The sequence below is a fragment of the Plectropomus leopardus genome, chromosome 17 (assembly GCF_026936395.1).
Source record: "Plectropomus leopardus strain MGB_pleo_1.0 chromosome 17, ASM2693639v1, whole genome shotgun sequence".
Classification (NCBI taxonomy): domain Eukaryota; kingdom Metazoa; phylum Chordata; class Actinopteri; order Perciformes; family Serranidae; genus Plectropomus; species Plectropomus leopardus.
In genome coordinates this window covers 5,031,002-5,052,393 of record NC_142192.1, presented here as the reverse complement: position 1 = coordinate 5,052,393, position 21,392 = coordinate 5,031,002, and the positions used below count along the sequence as shown (strand labels likewise).

Here is a 21,392-nt window from a genome sequence, read left to right as displayed (position 1 = left end):
TAATTTAGGTTATTTTGTGTCTTTTTCTGTTGGTCAATTTGTGTTTTTTTGAACTAATTGTGTAACTTTTTTGTAGCGTTTTGTCTCTTTGAGGAAATGTTTTCTCTCTGAGTTAATTTTTTGTATTTTTTTGTATTTGTCACATGAATTTCTGTTGTTGGAGTCGTTGTTTGTCTTTTTCATGTTAATGTCAGAGACATTTTGGGGGTGGAGGCAAGAGGGCCCCTGACACTCTGGGCCCCTGGGCCTGTGTCTGGTAGGCCAATTCATAATCCATCCATGCCTGTCTGCTGTGATAAAGCTTCCAGACTCTTAACAGAACAAACTGGTTTCATAAATAACATAGCTATTATGACTTAAAACAAACATACAAACAAACATGCATAAATATGAGTTAGTTTCAAAAGTAGATTGTGACCTAATTTTCTGAGTTTGCCATCAACATGTAGTCTGAAATGTTACATTTTACTGTATTCTGCACACTTAAGCTGTATCAGTGCTGACTGTGTGCTAATGGGTTTGATGTGTCAAAAGAAAATAAGAGTGTAACAGCTTCCATGTGTGCCATCAGGTTGTACGTGCACGCTGACATATGTAAGGTAACACCGTGAAAGAAATGCTGACATTTGGCACTGTGGTATTTTCGAGATTACAAATACTTTTATATTTTTGCCTGTCAATAATTTAATGCTTAAAATGTACTTTTAATGAAGTATTATTGCATTGTGCTACTCTTTCACATTAAACAGATGATGTGATGAATTTACGAGAAAGTCAGTATGGTATAACAGTCCATGGTATCTCAACACGACGCAGAGCAGTGGTTTCATTGTAGGATTTGTCTTTACCTTCAGATGGCTCAGCGCTGCAGTTACACCCTTGTTCCTGTCCCTGGCCGGCCCAGCAGTCCGCTGCTCGTCCTCCGGAGGGTCCCATCACCGACCTCCCAGAGTAGCTCCTCCCCTGGCTCCTCCCCGTTCTACTCTGGTGCATCCAGTCTTGAAAGAGACATTGTAAGAAATGCAAGGACTCCCTGAGTCTGAACATGACGCACTGAAATATTTTCCAACACTGGTGGAATCTAACCAAGTACATTTACTCAAGTACTGTGTTTAAGTATGACACTGAGGTACCTGTGCTTTACTTGAGTAATTTTATTTTTTGAATTTAAGAAGGAAATATTGTTCTTTTTACTTGACTACATTTAACTGACAGCTTTCGTTACATGTTCAGATGTTTTGCAGAAAAAAACACAATAGGAGTTTATAAAATATGATGTTGTATCACAAATTCAATTACAAAACAGTGAACAAGTACAACAGCAACACGAAACATTTGAGTAAATTTTTTTTTGTTTTGGGAGTGGGTTTTTATTTTTCAAGTTTTCTGTAATTGTGAGTTTTTTTCCCATTTTTTTTTTTTAAAAAAGTTTTGTTTGAGTTTTTTTGTTTTGGAGGTGTTTTTTGACCCTTGTTTGGAGTGTTGTTTTGTTTTTTTTATGTATTTTAGGCTGTGTTTTTTCTGTCTAGAACTATTTTTTCTGCATTGGGTACTTTCACTCTTAATACCTGTTCCTGATTATACTTCATTTGACTTCAATAACATTTTCAGTGCAGGACTGTGTGATATGAAGTTACTTCCAGAAATACAAGCCATGTTTTGATAACATGATGTGGAGCAGTGCTCTCAGGGTTGTGCTTGTTTTTACCTTTAGTTGGACAAGCGCTATGGGTGCATCTTGTCGCCACTTCCGAGTGACACAGCGCCAGCCCTCCACTGCAGCTCCCCCGGCTCCTCGTCTGGCTCCTCGTCTGGCTCTTCGTCTGCCTCGTCTCGTGCCTCCAGTCCTCTGGGGGACACTGTAAGTAATGCAAGGACTCCACAGTCTGTCTACATCACACATTTGACACATTTTCCATATATGTGATGACTTTTCCAGAAATACAATAAAAACGTGATGTGGAGCAGTATTCTCACCGTTGTGTTTCTTTAAAACTTTGCATCAAACAGCGCTTCAGGTGCGTCCTTGAGCCAGTCCCCGGCAGACCCGACAGCCCACGGCTCATCTTGCGGAGGGTCCCAGCGTCAGCCTCCCAGAGTAGCTCTTCGTCTGGCTCCTCCCCTGGTTCCTCACCCAGCTACTCTGGTGCATCCAGTCCACTGGGAAACCATGTAAGAAGGGCAAGGACTCCACTGAGTCTGCACATCATTTATTTGACATATTATCTACCTGTGATGTGATGACTTTTCCAGAAAATGATTATGGTAGAACAACCCATGTTGTGTAAACAAAATACGGAGCAGGGGTCTGACAGTTGTATTTGTTTTAACCCTCCGGTGGACCAGGGTGCTACTTGGACCAGCGTGCTCATCCCAAACCCAGACGGGTGCAGCCTTCCACGGCTCATCCTCCGTTTGGTCCCTGCACCAGACTCCCCCCGTGGCTGTGACCCTGAGCCGAGCTCCTCTGACTCACCTCCGTCACCAGGTAAGTCTTTGGTTGCAAGCCCCCCTCAAGGACCTGCGGCATCCGGTAAGTCTCAGCCGTTGTGCAGTGGCCCTGAGCCAAAGTGGGTAAGGAACGTGAGGCTCCTGATCAAGAGGAGAAACCAGGTTGGCAGCAGGTGGAGCAAGAGAGCTGCTGAACCTGCAGGTGAGTCTGCAGGTAAGCGCTTTTGTCCTGGCAACTGATTTTGAATTCATGTTTTTCTCATAAAATGAGCTAAACTGAAACTATTTTACATCAAGTATATTTCAACTGTATGTTTTTAAATATGTTCCATTTTAAGAGTATGTTTTTAGGTAAGGTTTCTTTGAATTGCATGTTTTTGGCTAAGTTTCCTTTGAATTACATGTTTCTAGATAAGTTTTCTTTGAATTAAATGTTTTTAGGTAAGTTTCATTTGCATTGCATGTTTAAAGTAAGTAATCTGAGTAAGATTTTCAAGTGCATGTTCTTGGGTTGGATTTATTTGACTTGCAAGTTTTCATGACAGAATTATTTCAACTGGGCAAAAAAATACTTGTAGTGGTAATAGTTTTTATAGTGATACAATTCTAAGTTTCTAGATCCATCCTCCACCAAAAGCCTCTCACAGCCGCCTTCAAATGTGAAGTCTGCAACGCACAACCTCTGTCATTACCCTGCAGCTAACGCCTCCACCTGCAGATTCCAGCAGACAGCTTCAAAACAACGACCCTCTAAAGGGTTTGTCAGCAACCTGCAGGTGCCGCCTCCACCTGCAGGTTCTGGCAAACCGCTCCCAAAAACCTCCACCTATAGCCTCTGTCAGTGACCTGCAGCTTCCGCCTCCACCTGCAGGTTCTGGCAGACCGCTTGAAAACAATCTCCATCTAAAGTGTCAGTCACTAACCTGCAGCTGTCACCTCCAACTGCAGATTGTGGCAGAACGCTTTTACAAAACCTCACCTACAGCCTCTGTCAATAAACTCCAGCTTCCGACACCAGCTGCAGTTTCTGGCAGACTGCTTCAAAAAAACTCCATCCACAGCCTCTGTCATTAACCTGCAGGTGCTGCCTCCACCTGCAGATTCTGTCAGACCGCTGCCTCAAAACCTCTAGCTACAGCCTCTGCCAGTGACCTGCAGCTTCCGCCTCCACCTGCAGATTCTGGCAGACTGCTGCCTCATAACCTTAACCTAACCCTAACCCTTAAAACCTCCAGCTACAGCCTCCGCCTCCACCTGTAGGCTCTGGGAGTCTATTGCCTCAAAACCTCCACCTCAAGCTTCTGTCAGTGACCTGCAGGTGCCGCCTCCACCTGCAGATTCTGGCAGTCTGCTGCCAAAAAACACCACCTATAACCTCTGTCATCAAACTGCAGCTGCCGCCTCCACCTGCAGATTCTGGCAGACGGCTGCCAAAAACCACCACCGAAAGCCTCTGTCAATAACCTGCAGGTGCTGCCTCCACCTACAGATTCTGGCAGACCGCTACCAAAAAACTCCACCTACAGCCCAGCTGCTGCCTCCACCTGCAGTCAGACCGCTTAAAAACAACCTCCATCTAAAGTGTCAGTCATTAACCTGCAGCTGTCGTCTCCAACTGCAAAATATGGCAGACCACTTTTACAAAACCTTACCTACAGCCTCTGTCAGTAACCTCCAGCTTCCGACTCCCCTTGCAGATTCTGGCAGACCGCTGTCTCAAAACCTTCACCTAACCCTAACCCTCAAAACCTCGAGCTTCAGCCTCTGTCAGTGATGTGCAGCTGCCGCCTCCAGCTGCACATTCTGGCAGGCCGCTACTAAAAAACTCCACAGACTCTGTCAGAAACCTGCAGCTTATTCCTCCAACTGTAGGTTCTGGCAGTCTGTTACCTCAACATCTCAAACTACAGCCTCTGTCAGTGACCTGCAGCTGCTGCTTCCACATGCAGATTCTGGCAGACCGCTTAAAAACAACCTCCATTTAAAGCGACTGTCATTAACCTGCAGGTGCCGTCTCCACCTGCAGATTCTGGCAGACCGCTGCCATAAAACTCCACCTACAGCCTCTGTCATTAACCTGCAGGTGCTGCCTCCACCTGCAGATTCTGATAGACCGCCGCCATAAAACTCCACCTACGGCCTCTGTCATCAAACTTTAGCTGCAGCCTCTACCTGCAGATTCTGGCAGCCTGCTGCCAAAAAACTCCACTCCATCACCTCAAGGTGCTGAAGAAACGTGCAATATGAAACCTTTTTTGGCCTCCACCTGAAGCCTCTGTCAGGCTGTCAGGAACCTGCACCTCTTTCCTCCCCCTGCAGATTCTTGCAGGTGGAGGAAAAAGGATTCAGCTGCTGTGAAACCAACTACAGCCTCTGTCAGCAACCTGCAGCTTCCACCCTTTACCTGTAATGTTCTTGCAAAATGCTACCACCATCTGCTAAATCTAAAACAACAGCCAAAGACATAAGCTCCATCACCTCTAAGTACTAAGGAACCACGTGTCATCTTAAACCTCATTCAGCCTCCAACTACAGCCTTTATCTGCATTCTGTTGCTGCTGTCTGCACATTCTGGCCAACAACTGTCCCCAAACTTCAAACTACAGCATCTGTGAGGAACTTACAGCTTTCACCTGCACCTGCAGACTCTGGCAGAGAGCTGCACTAAACCTCCACTGCCTCCACTTTTATATTCTGAGACACAGCATGGCCAAATAATCAAACTACAGTCATAACTACAGCATTCCATATGCTTGAACACTGCAAAGTGCTGAAGAAATATTTGCCATCAAAACGTTCTTTCATCTCTATCTTCAACCTCGGTCTGAATCCTGCAGCTACAAATTTCATCCACAAGTTTTGGCAAACAGCTCCTGCAAAACATTCAACTACAGCCTCTGCCTGGAAACTGCAACTCCACCTGCAGATTTGGGTAGATGGCTTGGCCAAATGCTCAAACTACGACCACAACCACCACCATTCCCTTGGCTCACTCTCCTCAAAGTTCTTAAGAATCACATGCAATCAGACAACTCTTGCTATTTCCACCTTCAGCCTCTGTCAGCAACCTAGACCTGCAATCTCAACGCGCACATCCTCGGAGAAAACTGCTGCAAACCTCAAACTACAGCTTCTGTAGGCAGTCTGCAATATTTGCCTCCACCTCAAGATTCTGGGGGAAAGCATGGCCAAACCTGAAAATGTCATCAGCTCCATCACCTCAAAGTGCTGAAGAACCATGTGTCATCAGAAAGTGTCTCATGGAGTCATCTCAACTCAACCTGAACATTCTAGCAGGTGACTGTGGGAAAACTGCCAACTTCACCCTCTTTCCAGAGCCTGCAGCTTTTGCCTCCATGTGCAGATTCAGGCAGATGGCTTCACCTAACTTTCATTAAAAGCCTCAGCGCTGCACTGCAACCTTCAGTTTCTGACAAACATCTTGGCCATACTGTCAAACTACAAACACAACCAGCAGCATTTCATCTGCTTTAATTGTAATTCAAATTGCACTGGGACCTCCACGTGAGGATGGAGGTTTGGCCACAGCAGTGGCTTATGGCCAGACAGAATGTATCAAATGCTCAAACTACAACCACAACCAGGATCCATAAGTTTAGGACACCATCTAAGTGCTAAAAAACAAAGCAGCAGATCATCTTAGTGCTAAAGATTTAAGTGCTACATCATCTTAGTGCTAAAAAACAAAGCGCCATGTGAAACTCCTTTTGACCTTCACGTGAAGCCTCTGCCAACAACCTGCAGCTTCATCCTCCATCTGAGGATTCTGGCGACAGCTCTGTTCAAGGTACAACCAGCAACATGCCATAAGCTCCATTACAGAGGACAACTACAGCCTCTGTCAGCAACCTGCAGCTTCCGCCTCCACCAGCAAATTCTGGAGGATAGCTGCTGCCACACCTCCAACGTGAGCCTCTGTTGAAACCTGTCGGCCTCTCCTTCACCTGCAATTTCTGACAGAAAGCTGCAGCCCTCCACAAACAAGCCAGCATGCAGCACTGATACAGTGCAGTTTATATTTTCTTCCAAAAACAAAAATCCATGATATATGAATGGGCTAAGTTCAACAGGAGAGTGAAGCAGCCAACTGAAAAAGTGGACTCATTCATCACAGCACTTTATGCACTGGAAGAAAATGATGAGGATGGAGAATTGCATGGTGAACTTTTGAGAGACAGAATATTAGTGAATCTTAATAATTCATCACTGTCAGAGAAGATGCAGCTTGACAAAGACCTGCCACCCACAAAAGCTATCACAATGGACCAAAAGTCAGTGGAAATAAAGCAACAACAGACTGATTTAAGATGAGAGATGACTGCTGGTAAACCCGCTATGAACGCTGCATTTTAAGCCAGGAAAGCAGCACAAATATGAATCCAAGAAACAGACAACAACAAAAAGCTACAAAAACAGAACAAAACAAAGCTGAAACGGAAAGCATGCCCCAAATTTGGTATTGGTCACCGTCTCACTCAGCATTTGTGCCACAACTGTGGCAAGAAAGAACATTATGAGAAAGTCAGCAGGTCCAACAGCACAGTGAAAGAGATGGCTGAGGACATGGATGGACTCTGTCTTGGAGAGGTGGCTTCAGATGATGAACCATGTATGGTTGACATCAACTCAAGAGGCAGTAAGTAACATTCAAACTGGACTCAGGAGCCAATGTTACAGCCATTCCTGAGCAGGTGTTTAAAGGAATCACGCACACAAATTAAAAATTAGAAAAGGCACAAAAACTGCTCTGTGGTCCTGGTGGAAAGAAACGTATTGTTTGGGGTTCAGCTTCAGAGACACTCTCATATGGAGAGAGGACCACTACAGAGAAAATCTATGGAGTGAGAAATCTACGATTGGCGCTGCTGAGCAGAAAAGCTTCAGTGAGACTAATAACCAGAGTTGACACCATAGACCGAGCCACAGTCAGACAGTCATATCCGAAACTCTGAGATGGACTCGGGCTGCTTCACACTTTACACCATGAAGCTCAAACCTGACGCCAAGCCATTTTCTTTAAAATGCCACAGCAGGTCTCATTACCTCTCATGGGTAAAGTGAAAACAATTGGAGAGGATGGACACCAGGGCTACACCAAATCTCCACTCACAAAGTATGTCAGCAACGTGCAGCTGCCGCCTTCACATGCTTATTCTGGCAAACAACTGATTCCAAACCTCCACCCTAAGCCTCTCTCAGACAATCTGCACTGCCGCCTCCACCTGCAGATTCTGGGAGACAGCTTGGCCAAATGCTTGAACTACAACCACAACCAGCCATATATAATCGGCTCCATCACCTCCAAGTGTTGGGAACATGTGACACCCGCAGACGCCCGCAGATTCTAGCAAAACTGCTGCCACAAAACATCCACCTAAAGCCTCTGTCAGAAACCTGCAGTTGCAGCCTCCAGCATAACCTTCAACCTTCATAGCCTGTACCAGCAACCTGTAGCATCCATCTGCACATTTTAGCAGACAACTCCTGCCAGACCTCCAACTACTTGCAGACAGCTGCAGCAGCGTCATTGTCAGTACCTGCTTTGCTTCCTTCAACTGCAGATTCTGGCAGACTGCTGCTGTGAAAGCTCAAACTACAGCCTCTGTCAGCAATCTGCAGCTTCCACCCTTTACCTGCATCGTTTTTGCAAATAGCTGCTGCCAACTGCTAAATCTATAACCACGACCAGCAACATTCCATAATCTCCATCACCTCTAAGTGCTGAGGAACCACATGTCATCTTAAACCTCGCTCGGCCTCCAACTACAGCCTTTATCTGCATTCTGCAGCTGCTGTCTGCACATTCTAGCCAACAGTTGCCCCCAAACGTCAAACGACATCATCTGTGAGGAACTTACAGGTGTCAGCTGCACCTGCAGACTCTGGCAGAGAGCTGCACTAAACTTCCACCAAAAGCCTAAATCAGCATTTTTCAACTTCCACCTTCACCTGCAGATTCTGGGAAACTGCTTGGCAAAATGTTCTAAACTACAACCACTACCAGCAATATTCCAGCATGGCAAGAACCATGTGTCATCTGAAACCTACTTCAACCTCCAACTAGTACACTATCAGCAACCAGCAGATTTCCTCCATTTGCTGATTCTGGCACCAAATCTCCACCAAAACCTAGGTACCAATCTTCAGCTCCTGCTTCCACCTGCAGATTTTGACAGTAAGCTGCTACCAAGCCTCCAACTATGGCCTCTGGCAGCAACCTTCACCACTGCCTCCAATTTTATATTCTGAGACACAGCATGGCCAAATAATCAAACTAGTCATAACTACAGCACCCCATCAGCTCCAACACCTCAAAGAGCTGAAGAAATATTTAACATCAAAAATCTCTTACATCTCAATCTTTAACCTCGGTCTCAAACTTGCAGCTACAAATTCCACCCACAGATTTTCGCAAACAGCTCCTGCAAAACCGCCAACTACAGCCTCGGGCTGGAAACTGCTACTCCGCTTGTAGACGTAGGTAGACGGCTTGGCCAAATGCTCAAACTACAACCACAACCAGCAGCATTCCCTCGGCCCCATCTCCTCAAAGTTCTTAAGAATAACATGCCATCTGAAATCTCTCTTTGAATTTCAGCCTTCAGCCTCTGTCAGCAACTTAGAGCTGCAATCTCAACGTGCACATCCTCGGAGAAAACGGCTGCAAAACCTCAAACTACAGCTAACATCCTATTCCAGCAAATTGCACTGGGGCCTCCATGTGAGGATTCCCCCAACACCTGCGGCCAAACCTCCATCCACTGCCCATGACAAGAATCTGCAGCTGGGACCTAGACCTTTGGATTCTGGTGAGCTGTTGTCACCAAACTTCATCTAAAGCCTTTGTCAGTAACCTGCAGCTGCAGCCTCAAGCTGCACATTTTGGCAGATGGCTGGTCAAACCTCCACCTAAAGCCTCAGTCAGCAACCCACATTTGCTGCCTCCACCTGGATATTCTGGCAGTCAACTGCCTCCAAACATCTATCTACGGCCTCCGTCGGTAATCTGCAGCTGCCACATACACCTGCAGATTCTGGCACACAGCCTGGGCAAACCTCCACCAAAAGCCTCTGTCAGAAACCTGCAGTTAGTTCCTGCAACTGACAATTCTGGAGGAAAACAGACAGAAAAAAACTTCACCTACAGCTTCTGTCAGGAACCTACAGCTTGTGTATCCACCTGCAGATTCTGGCAGACTGCTCCTATCAAAACTCCACCTACAGGCTCATTCAGAAACCCTTGGTTGCTGCCTCCACCTGCGCAATCTGGCAGAAAGCTTGGCCAAAGATTATGTCAGAGAATTGTCCATCAGTAGCTGATATGAGTAACCTGCAGCCGCCCCCCTTCACCTGAAGATTGTTGCAAAAAGCTGCAGCCAAATGCTAAAACTATAACTACAATCAGCTATACAATATTAGCTCCATCACCTGAAAGTGCTGAAGAACCTCCAGACCTAAAACTACAGCCTCTATCAGCAACCTGCAGCTGCTGCCTCCACCTGCAGAATTTTGCAGACAGCTGCCGCCAACCCTCCATTTACTGCTCCTGTAAGCAACCTTTACCGCCACCTCCACCTGCAGATTCTAACAGACAGCTTGACTAAATGCTGAAAATACAACAACAATTAGCAATATTCACATAGGCTCAATCCACTCAAAGTGCTGGAGAAACATGTGCCATCTAAAACCTTCAACCTCAACCTACAGTCTTTATTAGCAACTTGCTAAGTTACCTGTACTGCCATGTTAAGATTATGACAAAAAGAACAGTCTCTGTCAGCAGGCTGTATTCCATAGGCGCCATCACCTCACAGAGCCAAGAAACCACGTTTCTTCGTAAATCTCTTAAAACTGACTACCAACTACAGCTTCATTCAGCATTCTGCAGCATCCAGATGCACATTCTGGCAGAAATCTGCAGTGAACTTCTGACTATCAGCATCTGTCAGCAACCTGCAGCTTCTGCCCTTCACCTGTAGGTTCTGGCAAGTAGCTGGCACCAAACCTCCAACTACTGAATCATTTCTTCAGCTCCATCACCTCAAAGTCCTAATGAATCACATGACATCTGAAATCTTTGTCAATATCCACCTTCAGCCTCTATCAGTAACCTAGAGCTGCCATCTCAACATGCACATCTTAGTAGACAACTGCTGCCAAATCTCCAACTACAGTCTATGTCAGCAATCTGCAGCGATCCCCTCCACCTGCAGATTTTCACAGACAGCTGCTACCGAATTCAAGCCTTCAGTCTCTGTCAGCAAACTGCAACATGACCTGCAGACTACGGCAAAAAGCTTGACAAAATTGTCTAACGATGATTCCATCAGCTACATTACCTCAGGATGCTGAAGAACCAGGTGCCATCTGAAACCTCTTTCAACCTCCATCTCCAGGCCCTCTCTGCAATCTGCAATAATAGCTCCACCTGCAGATTGTGGCTGACAACTTGGCCAATACTCAAACTACAGCCACAGCCAGCAATATTCCACCAGCTCAAAGTGCTAAAAAACCATATACCATGTGTCAGACAGCTGCCACTAAATCTCCAACTACAGCCTCTGTTAGAAACCTGTAGGCCTCTTCTCCACCTGCAGGTTCAGGCAGAAAGCTGCAGCCCTCCACAAACAAATGATGTACAAATGGGCTAAGTTCAATAAGAGAGTGGTGTAGGCAACTGAAACAGTGGACTCATTCATCACAGCACTTTATGCACTGGAAGAAAATTGAGGATGGAGAATTGCATGGTGAAATTTAGAGAGACAGAATAGTAGTGAGTCTTAAAGATTCATCACTGTCACAGAGGATGCCACTTGACAAAGACCTCACATCCACAAAAGCTATCACAATGGCTCAACAGTCAGAGGAAATAAAGCAACAACAGACTGATTTCAGATGAGAGATGAGTGCTGATAAAGCAGCTATGAACACTGTGCATCCCCCAAATTTGGTAAGTCACCGTCTCACTCAGCATTTGTGCCACAACTGTGGTAAAGAAGGACATTATAAAAACGTCTGCAAGTCCAACAGCACAGTGAATGAGGTTGCTGAGGATGGATGAACTGTGTCGTGGAGAGATGGCTTCAGAAGAGGAACCATGTATGGCTGACATCAGCTCAAGAGGCAGTAAGGTAACATTGAAACTGGACTCAGGAGCCAATGTTACAGCCATTCCTGAGCGGGTGTTTAAAGGAATCATGCACACAGAAGAAAAATCAGAAAAAAAAAACCCTGCTCCACAGAGAAAATCTATGTAGTGAGCGATCTACGGGTGGCGCTACTGAGCAAAACAGCTTCAGTGAGACACAAGCTAATGAACAGAGTTGAAAACATAGGCCGAGCCACAGTCAGACAGTCATATCCGAAACTCTGTGATGTACTCAGGCTGGTTCAGACACTTCACACCATGAATCGCACACCTGATGCCAAGACATTTTCTGTGCCACAGCAGGTCTTATAACTTCTTATGAGTAAAGTGAAAAAGAGTCGGAGAGGATGGAGAATTTAGGGATCATCAGCTGCGTTGAGGGATCAGCAGACTGGTGTTGTGGTATGATGGTTGCCCCTAAAAAATGAAGAAGTAGTCAGCATGACAGCCCTAAATGAGTCGGTGTGTCAGGAAAAGTTCATGCTCCCCTCTGAAGACCAAACCCTGGGCATGCTCACAGGAGCGTATTTCACCAAGCTGGACGCAAACACGGTCTTTTGGCAAACACTCCTCTCTGAAGAATCAGCTCTTCACACGACCTTCATCATGCCATCTGGGCGCTATCACTTTAACCGCTTGCCCCACATGTATGACATCTTCAATTGTGGGACCGCAAAAGAGCAGCATGACACGAGGGTGAATGATGCTCTGGAGCGAGTGGAAAAGGCAGGTGTCAAACTAAAAATGTCAAAGTGGGAATTTTAGGAAAATAGAGGTCAAGTTTCTCAGCTACATCATTTCAGATGACAACATGAGGGCAGATCCAGAAAAAAACACAGCAGTACAGGAAATGAAAAAGATCATTTGATGATGTCACAGGGTGGGCTCCGTTTTGGTTGGGGATCACAGGCTGCGTAATTAACGATGAGATGACTGCTACTCTTATATGTAACATTTACCTGCCTGTTGCATGAGTAAATGCTCCGAACTTTAAACTCAAAGTAGTCATTACTGTATGAGACCAAAACTGACACAACAGCCTCCACCGCCGCCTCAACCTGTAGTTTCTGGTAGACAGCTGCAACCACACATCCACTAAACAGCCTCTGTCACCAACCTGCAGCTGCTGCCTCCACCTGCAGATTCTGGCAGATGTCTGCACCAAACCTCAATCAAAAGCCTCTAACAGCAACCTGCAGTATCCACCTCAACCTGCAAGAGAGAGCAGAGAGCTGCCACTAGACCTCCACCTCCAGCCTCTGTCAGCAACCTAAAGCCATTGCCTCCACCTAAAGATTCTGGCAAACAGCTGCGGCCAAACCTCCACCAACAGCCTCTGCCAGCAACCTGCACTGTCACCTCCACCTGTAGATTCTGGCAGGACTCAGCCAAACCCCCATCTATAGGCTATGACAGCAATCTGCAGCTGCTGCTTGCCACCTGAAATTTCTTGCAGACAGCTGCAGCCAAACCTCCACCACAGAGCTTCCTCCAGCAACCTGCACCGCTGATTTCTGTCCTGCTATGTGAAGACCTTCGAGGAACAGCAGAGACCAGAGATACACTAGTAAATATAACTTTTAAGATAAAATAGACAATAGCAGTGCAATAATAGCATGCCTGCAATGATAAATCTAATTTAAGGTGGTGTAGATCAGGCCAGTGTATAGCACTATAAGATATTTGGGAGTGTCTCAGTGTGTAGTCATGTATTGTATTAGAAACAATCAAGTCTGTAGTAATCACAGTAATCAAAAACACTAGAATAATATCTAATACAATATCTAAGAATAGTACTGAAGTTGGAAACTCTTTGTGGTTTTCTGCAGGCCCTGATGGACTTGACAGACTTTCAGATCCAAAAGGAGCTGATTCAGGCCTGCAAGGACAAGTCCATCTACAAGATCTGTACCAGAGATCCTTATTCCACCTCCCCATGCAGAGATGCTACTGCTCTCTCCATGGCCCCCCCACAAACCCCCAACCCCACTTTTACAACACAACCTCAAAGCCGTGGTTTCAAGACCACACTTATTTAAAAGAAATAAATGTGAAAGTTAAGATCATAAAGTAAATGTATTTGCATATACATATGTATTAGCAATTACATACTATAAACTGCTTTACCTTGTTAATATGAACTTGACAAACTGTTTTGGAATTCAAAACTATATTCAAACATGAATGTACACTTCCATGCCACAAAATCTTACACACTGGACCTTTAACCCTTAGGGACTGTTTGGTACATTTTACAGGCTTTTCATTCTTCATTGTTTGATAAGTTTAGCTGTGTTCATGCACACAATTCATACATTTTGGCAAGATTGTGCATTTTTGTTTAATCTTGGAATTTCCAGCTCAGCTCCTATAATAAGTCTAAAATACACTGTGGAAAAATTGTGCAATTTTTGATCCCACAGCCATCAAAGCATAAAAACATGCGTTGTATTATTTCTAGGAGTTATTCTGAGCTTCCGCCTTGGAATATGTCGTTTTGACTATTTTCAACCTGATGATGATTTTTACCATATTTGGCATTTTTCATTTAAAACATAGCGGCATCCTGACAAAAACCTGGCATTTAAAGGGCTAAATTTCTGAAAATTAAAAATATTTGATATTCATGATGAGGACTGATGTTGGTTAACTCGATGAAAGTAATTCTGGTGGAAAGTTTAACTTGGTTAAAGGAGTGTTTATTAATATAATGGGTCTGCTTTTAACTCTCTACTGACACAAGCAAAAGAGAGTGCTGCATCAAAATTTAAATGGGGTTGGACACAGTTTATCAAGAAAGTAACCTCGTCCCCAATAAAGATACGAGTAAAATCTAAAGTGGAGGATTTTCTACTTAAATTATTGTCCTTATAGTCCAAATTAACCCTTTGGAACCTGAGAAAATAGTTTTGACCTCTTTTAAAATCATGTGAAGAAGGCAATGAGAAATGATGAAAGGCCCCAAAATATTGACAGAAATAAGTAAAAGAAGAAAATTGCCTAGAATTTAGTTTAAAATAATCGAAAAAAAAATTGAAAGTTAAAAAAAGAAAATGACTGAGAAAGGTGGTTTAAAAATATTAAAATTCTGTAACATAATTTAAACACATGAATATGAACAATATAATTTTTTCCCTTCCTTTATTCTTTATTTTCCCTAAACATTTTCCTTGCTTTAACATAGTTTTTTGTTTGTTTGTTTGTTTGTTTTTTAATTCTCTAAATCTGCTTATTTCCTGCAATCTGCGGAAGATTTCTTACCAAGTTGCTCATTGACTTTTTCTTCATGTTTTGAAGAGAAATTGCACCACTTTACTCAGGCTTCAAAGGGTTAAATACTTGTGAAAAGTGTCTAAAAGCAGCACAAGAGAAGTGATGTCGCTCCAGGTTTCAAAGGGTTAAAACATAGTCCACCCTTTCAAAATCCAAAAATAGAAAACCAGAAAATGTGATGCATTGCAAAAAAAAGGAAAAACATCCACAAAAAAGAATCTAAGTCACCTGGGAGTGAAGGAAGGAACCTCTGCTCTGTGTTCATGGTCCACCACACACACTGCTTCTCTTCCTCCTGCAGCCTGTTGAGGAAACAGCATAAAAAAGACACAAGTGAAGGCTTTTTTCATCAGCAAGCTGCCCAGCTTCCACCTCCCTCCTGTTTCCTCCTTCCAAAACCCCTTCCCAAACAATTCCCTGCTCTCTGTTCACAAAGGCCACGCCCCCTTCACCTGTGAGCAGCAGCACACCTGAGCAGAGTGACCCAGGATGCAACATGATAGAGCAGAGCTGAGAGAGCTAAAACATTTTAGCAGTTTTTTTATTAAGGTAATGTTAAGGTTAAAGTTATTCTACTTAACCTTACTTAACCTTTAACCCTTTGACACCAGAGCAAAAATTGATTAAAAACATGGGGAGAAGACATGACCAAAACATTAGCAAGAAATTAATTAAAAAATTACACGGAAATACCCTGAAAATAAGCAATAGAAGAAAGAAAACTGGTTTTTTTAAATGCTTAAATGTTTTCTTTAAAAAGTATATATTTTTTCTTCATGGCTTTAACATGTAATTCTATTTTCAGGTCATTTTCTTCATCAATTTTTACTCATTTTTCACAATTTCTGAATTTGTCAGAAGTCAAGCCGATTTACTCAGGTTTCAAAAGGTTATCAAAACTATGCATACGTCTCTCCCCTCACCTTTCTGGCCATGTCACAACAACAATACGGCTTTGCTCACTCAGGCCAAATGTTGGGCTACATTTTTGCTTTAAGTGTTTTATATTCATGTTTTATTCATCAAACAGTGAAGCTGCCAGTGTATTACAGCCTGCTGGCCTTCAACTAGCTAGCTTGGTTAAAAGTCATCCTGGTAGCTATTATGAGGACATTGCAGCCTCTCAAACATGTCATTTTATAAATACATATATAAATGAATGTGGATATATTTATAAATACAGGTATTAGGAAATAAATATTTTAATAAATGAATGAATAAATGTAAAAAAAAAAAATGAATTGACAAATACAAAGCTAAAAGCATATGTATGTACAAATAAATGTATAGATAAACACAAAATAAAGTAAAATAATATGTGAATAAATGTGTAAATACATACAGGAATCAGAAAATGAATGCATGAACTGAAAATAAATTTATAAATATCTCCATGTTTAATTAATTATGCCAGTACAGGACTGAGTAAATAAATATGTTAATAAATGAATTAACAAAAACAGTAATAAGTTAATATATATGTAAATATGTAAATAAATACTGAAAGAAAAACAAACAAACATACAAATAAAGGAATAAGTAAGTAAATACATTAATAATTGACAAAAATGTATAAAGTAAATAAATATGTGAATAATTGTGTAAATAAATACAGTAATCAGTGAATGAATGCATAAATATAAAATAAACGTATAAACATCTGTCTCGAAGATGTCCAGAGATTTTCTCTGAGGTCATGTTGTGTATATCTTAAGTCATTCTGTGTCTCTGAGGTCGATTTTGTGTCTTTGAGGTCAGCTTGTGTATTTGAGGTTAATTTGTGTCACTGCAGTTATTTTGTATATCTTTGACGTAATTTTGTGTCTCTGAAAGGTCTATTTGTGCTGCCGTGGTCACTTTGTGTCTCTTTGCAGCAACATTGTTTCTGTGAGAGGTCAGTTTGTGACTTTGACGTGTCAGTTTCTGTCTCCTTGAGTCGAATTTGTTTCACTGTGGTCAATTTAGAGGTACATTTGTTTCTCTTTGAGCTCATTTTATGTGTTTTAACTTAAATTTCTGTCTTGTTGAGGTAAATTTGAATTAATTTTGAGGCTCTGGGATTTTCTGCTGTTCATTTCAGGTAGATTTGTGTCTTTTTTGTAGTTTTGTGTCTCTTTGATGTAATTTTATGTGTCTTTGAGTTCAGTTTGTGTCATTGTGGTCGCCTCATGTCATAGAAAAGTCACAGTTTAGGATGTCATAAAAATGACATAAAAACTGCCATTCTGTGCACTTTTCCTGTGGGCTTCTTGATTATATGCTGGCTCCCTACACAGCCATGTAAACTTTGAGAACTCCTGTTCAAAGATTTATTTATTTCAAGTTGCTGTAAATTTATCAGTTAAGCTGTTGAGTTTCCAAAAATTTGGCCTGGGTGGAATTCTAAAAGGTGCTGATTTAAAAGGGTCCCCTCCCCCCCGATTTTAAATAGATGCTTAGGGCCATGGATGACACCGCAGCTGATCAGAGTTTCATTCTCAACAAACGGCAACAATATGTTGACGCTCAATGTTGCGTCCATCGCAGAAACCCGTTAAAACAGCGCAAAGTTCGTTTGACGCACTCCAGCCTAAACAGTGAGGACAAGGAGACTTTATGTCCCCCAACTTTCTGTGCGCACAAGAGCACATCACGGGATCTACTATCGCGGACCAAGCATCTCAGCCAGATCACGCGCAGGTGAGCTCTACCAAGTGCGTCGGCAGCTTGCCAAAGGCTCCCTTGGCGCAACTGTGGCGCACTTGGACACGGTGTGGAAATCAGAAAAAAAAAAAACCCAAAACAGAAGAAACTGAGAAATTAACGGCTTTTCTCCGTTTACAGTTTTTCTTGCATCTGAGGCTCGTTGCACAAAATGTAATGAGCGGATCTGCCGTGCGTAATTTGGTTCCACAGTGCCCAACATCACTCCAGTTAGAGACAGATGCAACAGATATTTTCTGCCCTCAATGTTCCTCTCTGGTTCAGACTCTGGACCAGAGTCGGATCGTGGCTCAGCTGCTACAGCTGTTTTCTGGAGCGATTTAAACGCTGTTGGCGGCCCCGCTGAAGCGACGGAAGTCTCCATCCAAAGTGAAGCTTCAATCCCACTTCTTCCCCAGAGAAACAACAGCAGAGCAGGCAGCAGAATCACCTTCTTGGTGTGGAGGCAGAAAAACGCTCACACGCTGACGGCCTTCATGGCGCTCTGCTGTCCTTCACAGTGCCACCATTCGTGCGTAAAAGCGCAGTGCGGCTCTGTTGACAAGCGATAAAAAAGGGACGGAGCGCCCAGCGAAAATGAAATATAAAATGTAATTTGTCTATATTGATTGTACAGGGAGATGGAGTACAACATCTCTTCTCTGGTGTGCAAGTAATAATCGTTATAATGATTTTTCATGTGAAGGTATGATATATGGAGTCTGGGTATTTATATAGGGATATTTTCTCTGGAAATCTGGCATAGGATATATGGTGTGTATTGGAGAAAAACTGTCCACGTGAATATGAAAACAAAGTATCATAACAGAAGAGAGAAGACACAGAAATGAAATGACTGAAGCAAACATCATTTGGCATCACTGGACTGGCTGATGAGGACTGAAGGAGAACTTTGAGCTATGACGTGTTCTCAGAACAGACCTGATGGTTCCAATGCGTCGTTACGCATCGTTTGATTTTTCAAACTAAAACAAACTTTCCAGCAGCAGAAACACCACGAAATCTACTTTCACTCGACGATTTTTCTGAGAAAGAAACTTCAAACTGAGACTTTTCACATCTGGACATCTTCTTAAGACCTACTGTCACTGACAAACGGTATAATTCATGGTAGACGTGAGGTTTTTATTCTGTTTAACCCCATGTTGTTTCCTGTCTGTTTCACCGTTGAGACCTTCCCAATCGACCTGAAAAATGAACGACTAATTGCTAATATGGACAATATTTTCTATTTTCAGTGTAAATTAATCAAATCCAGCTGACTTTTGACTGTTGTGACCAAGTTTGAATCAATAAATCTAAAGCTGCTTTCTTTGGTTCACCACCTGTCCGTTTCATCCTCAACAAGTAACATAAGCATTGCCAATAACAATAATGTTTGTTTGTTCACTTCTTGGGGATTCAGGCCATCAGAGATGAAAGCAGCAACAAACTTATCATTTGAACATGCTCATCATAAGTCAGATCTTTAAAATGTATAAGTAATTGAAGCAAAAAGGAGTAATGTTATGATGTTATCATATCCTGAGCAACACACACAGTGTGAAACAGAGGCTGTAAAACAGCTGGGCGAAGAGATTTTTCGAGAAAAACACGCTGATATGCTGCTGACTTTTTCTCAGTCAGCAAGAGAAGTTAGAATTGACATATTGTTGAATGATTTGGGGCTAAATTTCAAAGACAGCTATCTTTCTGTAGCTCCTCTGTGCGCAGGGGCGGATTATGAGACAATGGGCCCCTGGGCACGATTCACAAAAGGCCCCACCACTTCTGCTTCATATAGGGCAGGACACACACAGTTTTAGGTTTTGTGTCTTTTTGTACTCGTTTTGTGTCTTTGGGGTCATTTTGTGTCCCTGGGTAATTTTGTCTCTCTCAGGTAATGTGTCTTTGAGGTCACTTTGTGTCTTTGGCATAATTTTGTGTCTTTTTTTGGTTGATTTGTTTCTCTTTGAGGTAAGTTTGTGTCCTTATAGGTCGATTTGTGTAAATAACTTACTTTAAAGGTCGTTTTGTGTCTCTGAGGTAACTGTGTCTGTCAGGTGTGTCTTTTTTGGTTGATTGGTGTTTCTTTGAGATAATTTTGTGACGTTTTGGTGGGTTTTTTTGTCTCTTTAAAGAAATTTAGTATTTCTGAGGTAAGTTCATGCCATTTCAGGTAGATTTGTAATTGTTTGTGGTAAATTACTGACTTTTTTGTTAGTTTTGATTCTTAATTGTAATTTTGTTTCTTTTTGAAGTTAATTTTTGTGTTTTTTGGTCAATGTTTGTTTTGTTTTTTGAGGTAAATTACAGACTTTAGTAATTGTGTGTATCTTTGAGGCAGTTTTGCATCTTTTTGAGGTAATTATGTATCTTTTTAAGTCAATTTGTGATTGTTTACAGTAACCTTTTGAGGGTTAGTAACCTTGCATCTCTTTGAGTAATCGTATGTCTCTTTGGGTAATTTTGCATCTTATTTGGTAGATTTGTAAATGTTTGTGGCAAATTACGGATCTTTTTGGTAGTTCCTTGTCTCTTTACGGTAAAATTTTTGGTAATCTTGTGTACCTTTAGGGTAATTTAGGTTATTTTGTGTCTTTTTCTGTTGGTCAATTTGTGTTTTTTTGAACTAATTGTGTAACTTTTTTGTAGCGTTTTGTCTCTTTGAGGAAATGTTTTCTCTCTGAGTTAATTTTTTGTATTTTTTTGTATTTGTCACATGAATTTCTGTTGTTGGAGTCGTTGTTTGTCTTTTTCATGTTAATGTCAGAGACATTTTGGGGGTGGAGGCAAGAGGGCCCCTGACACTCTGGGCCCCTGGGCCTGTGTCTGGTAGGCCAATTCATAATCCATCCATGCCTGTCTGCTGTGATAAAGCTTCCAGACTCTTAACAGAACAAACTGGTTTCATAAATAACATAGCTATTATGACTTAAAACAAACATACAAACAAACATGCACAAATTTGAGTTAGTTTCCAAAAGTAGATTGTGACCTAATTTTCTGAGTTTGCCATCAACATGTAGTCTGAAATGTTACATTTTACTGTATTCTGCACACTTAAGCTGTATCAGTGCTGACTGTGTGCTAATGGGTTTGATGTGTCAAAAGAAAATAAGAGTGTAACAGCTTCCATGTGTGCCATCAGGTTGTACGTGCACGCTGACATATGTAAGGTAACACCGTGAAAGAAATGCTGACATTTGGCACTGTGGTATTTTCGAGATTACAAATACTTTTATATTTTTGCCTGTCAATAATTTAATGCTTAAAATGTACTTTTAATGAAGTATTATTGCATTGTGTTACTCTTTCACATTAAACAGATGATGTGATGAATTTACGAGAAAGTCAGTATGGTATAACAGTCCATGGTATCTCAACACGACGCAGAGCAGTGGTTTCATTGTAGGATTTGTCTTTACCTTCAGATGGCTCAGCGCTGCAGTTACACCCTTGTTCCTGTCCCTGGCCGGCCCAGCAGTCCGCTGCCTGTCCTCCGGAGGGTCCCATCACCGACCTCCCAGAGTAGCTCCTCCTGGCTCCTCCCGTTCTACTCTGGTGCATCCAGTCTTGAAAGAGACATTGTAAGAAATGCAAGGACTCCCTGAGTCTGAACATGACGCACTGAAATATTTTCCAACACTGGTGGAATCTAACCAAGTACATTTACTCAAGTACTGTGTTTAAGTATGACACTGAGGTACCTGTGCTTTACTTGAGTAATTTTATTTTTGAATTTAAGAAGGAAATATTGTTCTTTTTACTTGACTACATTTAACTGACAGCTTTCGTTACATGTTCAGATGTTTTG

At 42.5% G+C, this 21,392-nt stretch overlaps 1 long non-coding RNA gene across 1 annotated transcript in view; it reads right to left on the bottom strand.

Annotated features, from left to right (window-relative positions):
• Window positions 1-21,113, bottom strand: part of LOC148186588 (uncharacterized) — a 44,423-nt gene extending 23,310 nt beyond the window's left edge. The window contains exons 1-6 of the long non-coding RNA XR_015779591.1: window positions 21,004-21,113; window positions 15,122-15,195; window positions 2,477-2,592; window positions 1,978-2,160; window positions 1,709-1,859; window positions 849-998 (exon numbers count right to left, since the gene is read on the bottom strand). This is a non-coding gene — a long non-coding RNA (uncharacterized LOC148186588). The remainder of the gene's footprint in view (window positions 1-848; window positions 999-1,708; window positions 1,860-1,977; window positions 2,161-2,476; window positions 2,593-15,121; window positions 15,196-21,003) is intronic.
• Window positions 21,114-21,392: the final 279 nt, after the last annotated feature.